Genomic DNA, 12,695 nt, shown 5'->3' with positions numbered 1-12,695 from the left:
ATTCACGTCCTCTGTCACATTAAGTTGCTCTTCAGTTTTTAACCTTAACTCTCTGCATCTACCTTGGAAATGTGATTATTTACTAAGAATATTTATACACATTTTGCTTCTTTCATAATTTTTTTTACTGCTCCCAGAAAGGTACCACATATGAGAAAACACTTAGTCTAAGAGACTGTGTTCACAAAATCTAACTACTGGGAAAGTGATATGATAGACTAAGGGGTAGAGTTGAATGTTCTTCTTCATCTGTGCATATCTCTAGCTTTTCTTTAAGTGTCTTCAATATTTTGCAGCATTATTCTGCCCCAGGAGCTAGCATTTTTAACTTTCACTGTCTTCTTTATTTCCCTCCTGAACATAATTTGTTAAAATACTATAATTTTAAAATAATGTCATGGAAAGATGCCTGATTTTATAATTGAAAGTTACATCCACTTATTTTAAAATAATATGCTCAATTTTAATTTTCAAAGACTTTTTTATGCTGCTGAGTCAACACTGATTATGGCTTTTAATATCATCCTCAATGTAAGATAATATTACTTAATTCAGTAGTAAATCCAATTCAACTACCTCAGTTGATCTGAACTGTTCAACTTGATCTTCCCACAGAGCCTCTGGTTTCCTCTTTACCAAGAATGACTCATCAAAACGAAAAGAAAATGAAAAAAACACTTGCAACATTGAAGTGGATTTTGAACGCCCAACATGAAAAATACTGCAGTAGCCTAGGTGTCCCCAAAAACAATTTTCTACTTCTGAATCAAGTGTAACTTCTATTTCCTGGGTTCTAAATTAAAAAATTTAAAAAAAAAGAAAAAGAAAAGATTTTGTACTCATCTTTTTTCCTCCTGGAAATTAACAATGACTGACCTGGAAGTTAGCAATGTCATTACTACACTCTATAAGCTATCTCACTTACAGTTTTTTCTTTCTTTTTAGTTAGAAACTTGAAATATGAGTTTCAAACTGACAGCCAAATAAAATAATTAATTGAACTCTCACCAACCCAGGTTGATATTCAAATAAGTCTCAGCATCTGGAACTATTACAGTGGGTAGGTGACATAATGAAATATTTCAATTGATAACAGAAAGTTGTTTTTAACCTATTTGAAGACGTAAATTGCTTTGAGTGGTGAGCAGTAAAGAAACTGCAGTTTGTCATATTACTTCCCTAACATTTTAAATATTAATTGATCTCATAAACTGAATGTAGGAAATGATATATTCCTTCTCTAATAAAACAGATTTGGAAATCAATATAATTTCTATATTTTCAAAAATCAAAGATTTGACTTAGTAGAGAATCAACTTTAGAACAAATTGTTTTTTTCCTCATTAAATGCATGAATCATTAACAAAACAATATGAATTTAGGAACATTTCTTTCTCTGGAAATAAATATGTAACTACTTATTTTGGGGATGCTGTGATTACTTGTACAGATTTTACTGTGCACAATTACATTGGGCATACATGTGAATCTTATAAATTTAATTTTAATTACCCTGTCAATATTGTTACCTCAATTTTTCAAATGGTGGAAGTCAAGTCCAGAGTAAGTATGTAACACCATCCTGTGCACCACCTTTAAGCTGAGGGCAAGTCTCCAGGGAAAGGAGAACGTGTGAACCATTAGCCTATAAGCATTACAGCTGGAGGATGGGGAGAGCTGCAGGCTGCTAAAGAGATCTAGGAGGGAAACCAAAAGACTTTACTAGAAGAGATAAAGCACAGATTCAGTCTGCCACCCCTTCTGTAATCAGGCAATATATTCACTCAACCAAGATTTATCAAGAACCAACTATGTGTCAACCACCATACTAGAAACCGTGGATATACAGACCAAGAAATATGGTTTCTCTTCTGGTGGAGTCTTCAGTGCAGCTGAGAAGACCAGCATACACAAATAATTACAACAATAAAATGAAGTACAGTACTGTAGTAGAGAAATCTGCAGATTTCTCTGGGGGCATTGAGAACACGGGAAATTTCATCTTTCGACAGGCACTTTTTCTCAGATCCTAATCCTTTACTTTTCTATTTTCCTCCATTATCCTTTAACTCTTTCTTCATATATTTTATCTGTCTAAATAAAGTCCACCTCTGTACACTGATTGTATTAACAGCTCTCCTAATTACAGTAGAGCAGCAAACCACTGATTTCCTCTCTTAAACACAATGCAGTATATACATGCATAGCTTTCTTCATCCTCATATTATCCTCATAAGATAACGAGAAAATCCAGCCAAACATCACTCAAATATTCTTCTTTTGATTCCTCTCCTAGTCCTTCTATTAAGTTGGAACATATATTACAATATAGAAATATGAAACTAACTCCCACTAGTACTCAAGAGAATTTCAGCTGAATATTGTGAAAGATAATAAGAGTGACTTTCAACACCCTGGAAGAGAGGCTCCTGAAAATGCAGCTGAGGTAGCCACTGTCGATTACTCATAGGCAATATTGACTTATGACTTTTCTACCAGCAAATCAGACCCGCATAGAGACATTTCTCCATTCTATTTCTTTCTAGTCCTCTTTCAATTTACATATTTCTTTTATTTTTTTATGAATAATGAGTGTGTTTTTAACACATACAGAGCACTCAAAAAGCCATCCCTAGAAATCTGCTAGCTATCCAAAGCAACAGCTAGAAGATAGAAGGTTCAGTTTGTTCCTTAACTACTAGAAATTTGAATGTCTTTTCTAAAATCTATTCCAATGTTCTTCTTCTGAACCCTTTTTAAAAGATTTTAAAGGTAGCTATCTGTGTTTTAATGTAAACGTTAAGAATTTGTACATTTTATTTTCTGATAAAAAGAAGATGGCACAATAGTCTATTAGCCCAAAGCCAAATACCAGTTAAATTTTCTTCATTGTGAGATAAAAAGAAGTAATAGAATGAAATTTTGTTTCCATGATCAAATCACGTTTTTTGTGTACAGATCATTTTAGAAATAACCACACTTTTATACACAATTGACTGTACTTACTTTCTGTATTTCAAATGATTGTTTAGGATTGTATTAAATGAATCAATAAGCTTTGTAAACTAGGTGACATAAGGCAGCCCAGACTACTCATACACATCATCCCTGCTGTTTTTTTTTAATATAAAAGATTTGGGAAAATAGAGTTTAGTAGTAAAAGAAACGTGAGAAATCTTTAAAGGCAATCCAGGCCTCTTTTAGCTATCATAATGTATAACTGTGTAACTTTATTTTGACAATTGCTCTAGTACAGAAACATAAGTATTATTTAAGACACATTTTTAAAACTGAATTTAATACAGAACATTTTTGACATAATGTCTAATAACTGTGCAGAATCAGTGATCGTGAAACACTCTTTGGGATAGGCTGTTCTAAAACAATTTTACTTTATTTTCTGTTTTTTATCCCTCTACTAATTTCTATTTAAAATTCATAATTAGTACTAGAAAGTTCAACTAGGAAGCAAATTCAATAATCTGTAGTGCCCGTATTCTTTAAGTAAAGACATATTTTTTTTCATCTAATTTTAGTTGAGATACTGACAGTTCTAGCTGTGGGAATACACTAATAGGGGTGGGGATACTACAGCCAGTGAACCAAACAGGCTTGCCACTGGGCCAAATCCAGACACCCCCACTTGTTCATTTTGTCTAGGGTTGCTCTTGCACAACCGCAGGAGTGACTGGTTGCAACAGAGACCATATGGCCCACAGAGTCAAAAATATTTATTATCAAACCCTTCAGGAAAAAGTTTGTTGATCCTTGATATAGAAATATTTAGATATGGTTTCTACCTTCAATATGGTTAATATCTAACAAGTTTTCCCTATTAAATCCTAATAGAGAGGTAGGTTTCTTTTCATAATTTTGAGATACTCAAAAAACATATTTTAGTTATAAATTGTATCACAGATAGTTGGGTATATTATTTTTCATTCATGATTCATGAGTATACGTTGACGTATACTCTGGTTGATATACACCTGGAGATGTATGTTCTTTACAATTTCATGTCAACAGATATTTCTAAACTACTTTTGTCAACTCCAAATCAATATGCTAATGAGATCTCTACATCTGTCAACTCTTCTCAGATTACTAGTTGTGCAAATTGATATGACCATAAATGTACGAATTTAGGAAACCATATCTACTCTGGGCTACCACCACCCAACCCTATTGCTGCAGTTATCATATTTTATTGAAATTTTTTCTTTAAAAGAATATTCCCCAGACTAGATATGAAAATCTTTAGGGCAATGACCGTGTTTTATTTTTGAATTTGTGTTGTCTAGCATAATTATAAAGATTCCATGATTACTTTCAGACAAATTAATGCATATGTGATAGATCTATAAGCTATGGATTAGTAACTAAAAATACTAATTTAGTTGGTATAAATTTAAATAATCTAAATGTGAAAGATTGGATATTATAATATTGATGCCCTCAGCCATTCATTTATTTTTCAGTTAAATGTATGGTAAGCACTTTTGCATTATGCATCTAGAAGCTATATATCATTGCCAAGGTTTAAAAGATGAAAATATTTTGCTGAAATGTAAGCAATTTACTTTGCCATATGTTTGCTAGTTGTGCTAACAGATTCAATTTAAACTTTTTTTTTAATCTGAATAAATTCTTTTCTTCCACTGTCTGTTGCAAAAAAAAGTTAACTATGTTAAATTATGATCAGATAATGAACTATGTTAAAACCAGCTAAATTAGCTATGTTAAAAATGATCAGATGTGTCAAAATGAATTATTGAAACCAGAAAAATTTACTGATATCATACTATACTAAGAAAATAATCAATCACTTAAAAAAGAAAACTTTAGATTAAAGTCAAGGTTTTCTTTCAAACATCTAAATAGTTTCAAATGACCCAAGGGGAAAAAGAATCATATAAAACCATGGTAATTTAAGGAATGTGTAATTAAAGTTAGTATGGCAATATATACTTTGTTATTTTCTATACTATAATATTACTAAATAAACAAAATAGAATAAATATAGTTAAATAAGAGTTAGATTTTTAGATTTCATGTGTCATAAAATACAATAATCATCTAGTTCCCATTTTTTATAAAATTAAATATTTGTTTAATGTTACTGAATGATTAAAATTGGGCTAAATAAGAAAAACAGGTGAATATCGGGCTCCCAAATCATAAAATATCCACAAAAGAAACACTAGAACGTTTCCTGAATGCTAGGAGAACAAATTTATTCTAATACTTAAAATTATTAATCAAAAAGGACACTTAAGAACCAAGAGTATAGAAAGCCTGTTTTGTTTCTAAGCTTTACCCCAAAACTGGATATCTTGAAAATATACCTGGACATTATTCTCAACCCAGGAAATTTTAACTTACCTATCATTTCATTTTTTAAGACTTGCTGTAAGGCAATAAGCTGTCTAGGGAATATTTTACTGTAGAATTCTCTTGTTGAAAATTACTTGATCTTTGAAGGTGTGTTCCAATCTGTGTCACATGCAAGGCTAGGTGCAGCTACAGACGCAAAGGTGAACAAGACAGTTATGGTCTCAAAGAAGCTCATCATAGGGGCCAGCCCGGTAGTGCAGCAGTTAAGTGTGGGTGCTCCACTTCGGTGGCAGGTTCAGATCCTGGGCGTGCACCCACGCACAGCTTGTCAAGCCATGCTGTGGCGGAGTCCCATATAAAGTAGAGGAAGATGGGCATGGATGTTAGCCCAGGGCCAATCTTCCTCAGCAAAAAGAGGAAGATTGGCAACGGATGTTAGCTCAGGGCTAGTCTTCCTCACAAAAACAGAAAAAGAAGCAGCTCATGGTAAATTGGAGATAAAACAATACACAAACATCATTATGGAAAAATTTGCTAAATGTTATATAACACCCTCTTGCTGTTGTGTCACTATCACAAATAACTCTCCACATCATCTTTATCAAATTCTACGCTGTAATAATCCTTATTACTTATTGCAACTTTAATTAAATAAACGTTGGTGTAATTCATTTGTCTTCCTTGCAAGACCCCTCACTGTGTCCCATTACTTTGTCCCTACTTAAATAGGGACAAAGTCTGTCTTATTCACTGATGGAGTCTGCACTTACCACACAGGGCCTAGCATAAAACTAAGAATTAAACAAATCTCTGAGACACTGAGTCATCTTCATGCAAATAATTTACATCCCCTTTCTTGCTTGGTAGCCTCATGTCCAAATTCCCATTTCCTTCTTTGCAAATATCATTACCTTAAACAGTGTAACTCCATTTACCATCTCCCCTCCTTTGATGATTGTTGTCATATCTTTTACCTTTACATATGTTATAAGTCCATCAGTGCATTGAACACATCGTGCTATTTTGGGTTTTTGTCACTATTGCTGAGAAGTAAGCAATACTTCTACCATTGTTTGCCTGTACAAAATGTTTTCTTTTCTTCTGGTTGTTTTCAAGATTTTCTGTTTATCTGAATTTTCTACAGTTGACTAAATTTCCTTAATGTGCCTGGTGATCATATTTATGCTGCATATGCGATATTACCCTTGAGATGCGCTGCTGGCTGGGCTTTTCCGCAGAGAACCGCCTGGGAGCCCCATCTGGTCTGCACCACTGAGGACCAGGGATGCAAGCCTAGGGATGAGACTGCAGCAAATTCTGCGGGGAAAGGTGTAGCACTATAGACGGGAAGAAGGGGCCAGATTCCAGGCAGTTTTGAGGCAGAAACACTTGCAAAAGGCACTCTTAACGCTTGCACGGACTCCGTGAGAGATCTGACTTCTTATCCCCTCAGTTTGTAACCTCTGTCTTCCCATTATCTCCAGCTGGCACACCTCTCTGTCTCTCCCTTTTAGTGCAGTGAGAATCAATGGGACTCGAAATTGGCTCTTGGTTCCGGACCTTTCCTGCCTGCACAGCTGAGTCTGCAAACCACACCTTCCTCTGGCCACCAAAGATCACCGGCCACCGCTCTCCCGAGTCATGGAGGCACATAATGCGCAAGCGCGCTGGCCCTGGCCGTCATTCCTTTTTATGAACGAATAATATGCCATTGCACGGATATTTCACATTTTCTTTCTTCATTGGTTAATGGACATTTGGGTTATTTCCACTTCATGACTCTCTTGAATAATGCCTTCATGAACCTTCAGGTACTCAATGATGTTGAGTATCTTTTCAGGTGCATATTGACCATTTGTATATCTTTTTTTTCTGAGAAATATTTATTCAAATCTTTTGCTCATTTTTTAAATGAATGTTTTCTCTTTTTATTATTAAGTTGTAAGAGATCTTTATATATTCTGGATACAAGTTCCTTATCAGAAATACGATATATAAATATTTTCTCTCATTCAATGAATTGTCTTTGCACTGTCTTGATGGAGTTTTTTGATGTAAGTGTTTAATTTTGATGAAGTCCAATAGGACTATTTTGTTTTTCTTTTGATATTTGTGTTTTTGGTGTCATATCTAAGAAACCATGGCCTACTCCAAGGGTACGAATATTTATACCTATGTTTTCTCTGAAGTGTTATATATTGTTAGCTTACATTTAGGTCTTTGATCCATTTTGAATTAATTTTTGTATTTGGTGTGAGGTAGGAGTCTAACTTCACTCTTTTGCATGTAGCTATCCAGCTGTCCTAGCATTATTTACTGAAAGGACTGTTCTTTCCCCACTGAATCATCTTGGCACTTTGGCTGATGATAGTTATTTTTTTATTAAATACTGGACAGGTGGATACTATCTTGTAGAAGTACAGAATTCTGTTATCTTTCTCCAAGGATTTTTATTTTAGCTGACAGTTTAGCTACTGGTGGTTCCTCTTGAATTTATTTAGACTTGCTTTTATACTTTGTTGATGTAGATCCAAGGGAAGCCCAACGTGTTTCCCAATCCCACTAGGTTGGAAATACTCAAATTCCACACACTGTCTTCCCACAGGATTTCTTCAGGACCTGAGTTTCAGCTTTGTTAGGATGTGATTCTTATTCTATGGACTTTCTGGCATCTCAACTACATGTTAAGGAGATCTCTCCAATGGTCGGGCCTGATGTTCTCAGGCACTGCTTTTTCATGCCTTCCCATGACCAGCACTGTTCCATTGCTGGTCCTCTGCTTAACCCTGCAGAGGCTGGATCTGGTAAGACTTGAGTGGCCTCCTTTTGTGCATATATATCTCAACCCTTGTTCACTGATAGGAATCTCACTGTGACCTATGGAGCTCCCTCTCTGCACAGCACCCTCCTTTCTGATGCTTCACCTCACAGATTCCAGCCACTTCAGCTGCCCCAAACGCTAGTTACTCACTCCTCAGCTTTGTGGGATTGGTTGCTCTGTTGGGACCCCACCTCTGAGCTATGGTTGGTTGAGAAATTGTCCATTGACATTAATCCAGGAATTTATGGAGCTAAACTCTTGAGTTTCCCTTTATACAAGTATCATAGCCTTGTGCTGCCTGTTGTCCACTGCCTGAAAATAGTTGTCCTCTCTTATCATTTTTTACAGTGGGAGGGCTAATCTGGGCACCAGTTACTCCATTATGTCTGTTTGATGTAGACTTTTAAAAAAACTTCTTTACAATGGGAATATATTTGTTTAATTTCTATAAATACTTGGAATCACAAAATTATATTTACTTATCCAGAGTATTCATTCCATGAGTCATTTGTGAAAAATGATAAAATCTTCCACCATATGTTTAGTATCCTGGAATTTGTAATTCTGCATTGAAAAGAGATCTTAGTACATTTTGTACAATTCTGAGAGGCTAATAATTCTGAAATGGACTTAACAATTACAGCATACCTGTTTCAATAGCAAAAATCTAAGGAAGACTGAAAAATGCCTGCTATAAATCAGCTAAATTATTTGAATGCACTTCAAATTACTAGAAATCACTTACTAAAGAGTACAAATAATACTGTTACAAGGATGATAACAAGGGGGAAATTATTCTAAAGAAGAAGAGTTCTCAGCTGGAGGAGATAATTAGGTAATGAATGGTTAATTGGTACAGTAGGAAGTTGGTGTGTAGGTATATTAAAGTAGATTAAAAAGTCTCAAGAGAGACAAAGCAAGGGAGAAAGCAATTTAGCATATTATCCAGTATCTTTCCTCCACAATTCTTAGTCATATGTATTAGCATAATCTTTCAGGGAGAAAACTGATATCTTTCATTTATTCACTAAATGGTGAAAACTATGAGAAATTATTTGGAAGCATTAAAATTATGAAAATTATGACATTGAGAAATTAATTAAATAGCTATTTAATTTAACTTGACTCTCAGCTCATTAATACATAACACTAAAACTTTTAAAGTAAAAGATTAACACATTGAGGTAAAAAGTTAGCACTAAACAGAATAGAGCTACTCAACACAGACAACCAGAAGATTCCCATAGACTAAACACAAGATATAGTAGACCACTATTGCTCTCGCCATGCATTGAACTGTGGTAGAAATAGCACATTGTCTAGTAGAATACAAACATGCTCCCTTCCAATAACTCCTTTGTGCAGTATTTTCTTATTTATGAGACACAATAAATGGTTGAGTCATTTGAAATTCTGCTTGCTGAGACATAATCTCTGATCTCCCACAGACTTTAGTTTCTCTGAACTCTCAAGTGCAAGCGTTCATGATCAGATCTCCAGGTCTTGTCTACAAAACAAGACAGTCAATTTGTAGGTTTGTCAGAAAAAATACAAGATGCTTAGTTAAATTGTATTTCAGATAAACAACTTTTGGGGGAGGGTAGAGGTATATCCTAAATATTACAGGAGACATACATATACTACAAATTATTCATTATTCATTGTTTATCTGAAGTTCAAATTTCACTGGATGTTCTGTATTTTTGTTTGCTAAATCTGGCTTGGTATGCATGGGCACTTGAAAGTTAAGACTGTAGGCCTAGAGTCTGAGAGACTTAGGTTCTTATAGCAGAACTGCCTCCAAGCAAGTTGTAGATTGACCTTTGTTGGGTATGATTAATTTTTTCAACTGTAGAAGGGGATAATTATAGTATCTATTGAATATTCTTGTTGGAAGGATTAAAGAATTAAAGAAAGTGACATGATAGCAACGTGAAGGCATTACCAATAGTAGGCCCTCAATAAATATGTTGTTATTTTTCATTCAAAGAGACTTAGAGAATATATATATAACTTATATATCTTTCCAATATCCAAAGATTGTTTCCTCAGCATACTACTTCTCTGTTAAGATATTGAAGCTTTCCTTTACCATTGCAACATTTCATTCAAAACTTTTCAATATTTTTAATATTTATAAACAATTTTAGCAATTTGGATTAAATAACCTTCTCAAAGCTATTAATATCAATGAACTAGGTCCATTTTTTCTCTCTAGTCTTCATGTAAATTTATTGAGCTATTAGTATATATCATTGTGTAACCTACAAACTTAAAACAATTATTATTCAATATAGTTCACAGATCTATTAAAATATTGGTTTTGGGGGGCTGGCCCAGTGCATAGTGGTTAAGTTTGGTGTGCTCCACTTTGGCGGCCTGGGTTTGCAAGTTCGGATCCCAAGCACAGACCTACAGCAAACTCATCAAGCCATGCTGTGGCGGTGTCCCACATACAAAAAATAAAATAGAGCAAGACGGTCACCTATGTTAGCTCAGGGCCACTCTTTCTCAAGCAAAACAAAAAAGAGGAATATTGGCAACAGGTGTTAGGTCAGAACCAATCTTCCTCACCAAAAAAAAAAAAATGATAATAAAATATTGGTTTCATCTCATTACGTGGCTCTCAAGTCTGACATATGTATATAAAGTGGGGAACTAAATATAGTGTATTATGGAGTGTAGTAATGAATATTTGACTTTCCAACCTCTAGAATGAGAAATGGAAAAAGAAGAGTTGGAAATAGTTTGCAGCCAGTCAACATCTCCACAATCTCCTATTTGCACAAGACCCAGGTGCCAGCACCAGGATCTTGTCATTTGTGACTGCTCCTGCTTCCTGATTCTTTACCCCTATGATTCTTTTAATTGGCTTTACCAAGGACACATATCTGAAATTGATCAATGTTTCTCTACCTCCACTACAATAACTTAGTTCAAACTTTCTCATTTTTCATCTGGCTTTAATTCATACTTCCAGACTTGCACTTTCTTAACCGTTCTCCACACGGAAGCCAGAATGATTTTTTCAAAATAAAATCTGATCATATAACTCCCCTACCCAACACATTTTTGTGTTTCTTTCAGTACTCTCCAGATAAATTCCACATTCTAGATCATAACTTTTAAAGCCCTTATAATCTTTCCTTTGTTTTCCTCTGCAGACTTATTTCTTAATTCTTTACCACCTACTCTTTCCTCCAACTACCTTTGCTTTTTTTCATCTTTTCAGATATAAAATATCTTTGATTTATAGACATTAAATAAAATAGAAACAGCTTATATTTTAATCTACAAACTTGTAGTTAAACCTGTATGTATGCTACTTCCTACAACAGTTAAAAATACTTAATCTCATTTTACAACGGTGTAGCCAAGAATTAACCTTACTCAAAGAGAAATCTGGCTTTTGCCCTTGGCTGATGGGCAGTGACCTCTAAGCCCTTGGCATGTCATAATGAGAGTGTCTCAGCAGAGTGTCTTTGTTTACCTTGGCACCTTGGGCTACACCAGATAGTCTAACAATATGATTTATAGTGGGGGCTTTATGTCACACAGCGTCAGTTCAATCTGGAAAGGCTGGAGACTGAGGTCAGCAAAAACATGAGGGACCAACCATGTCTACATACATGATGAAGCCCTAATAAAATTCTGGGCACCAAGTCTCAGACAAGCCTCCCTCGTTGGCAATACTCTGCATATTGTCACATTGTTGCCAAGAAAATTAGTACTGAGGCTCCACTAGGAGAGGATAACTAGAAGCTATGGTGGAACTTTCCTGGACTCTGCCCATGTGTCTCTTCCACTGGCTGATTTTAATCTGTATCCTTTCATGGTAATATGCCGTAATTGTGGGTATAACAGCTTTCAGAAAGTCTGTGAGTCTTTCTAGTGAATTATAAAAATTGAATGTGGTCTTGAGGACTCCCAGACTTGCAATTGGTGTCAGAAGTGAGGGTGGTGAACATGATGTATCTCTGCAGAAATAAAAGTATAATGATGTACACCTGAAATTTACACAATGTTATAAACCAATGTTGCTGCAATAAACAAAAAATTAAAAAAAAAAAAAAGAAGTGAGGATGGACTTAGGGACTGTTCCTTAAAGTTACTTTTCTTTAATAAGATAATAAATTCACTTTTCTTTCTACAGAATAGATATGTGTGTGTGTTTGTATTAATTTATATATCTTTCCAATATTCAAAGAACATTTCCTCAAGTTACTGCTTCTGTATTAAGTATTGAATCCTTACTTTACCATTCCATACCCTTTATATCAGACCCCAACAACCTACTAGTGCAAACTTCACACTAATACAATTGTATGTTTATATAGTGTATACCTACCAGCTTATTAATTCCTTGAAGGCTGGAACTTTAGTCTTTTCATCTTGGAATAGTTACTTTTAAGCATCTGGCACATTTACAGTCATACTTCAGATAGTAACTGTTTGTTGAATAAGTAAATGAATCTATAAAAATACCCATTAGAAAATTCAAAAACGTGTAAGTTAGATTTTGCTCATGTGATGAACAGGT

The sequence above is a fragment of the Diceros bicornis genome, chromosome 38, assembly GCF_020826845.1.
Source record: "Diceros bicornis minor isolate mBicDic1 chromosome 38, mDicBic1.mat.cur, whole genome shotgun sequence".
In the NCBI taxonomy this organism is placed as follows: domain Eukaryota; kingdom Metazoa; phylum Chordata; class Mammalia; order Perissodactyla; family Rhinocerotidae; genus Diceros; species Diceros bicornis.
The sequence above is the reverse complement of the archived record's forward strand: the minus strand, read 5'-3'. Positions refer to the sequence as shown.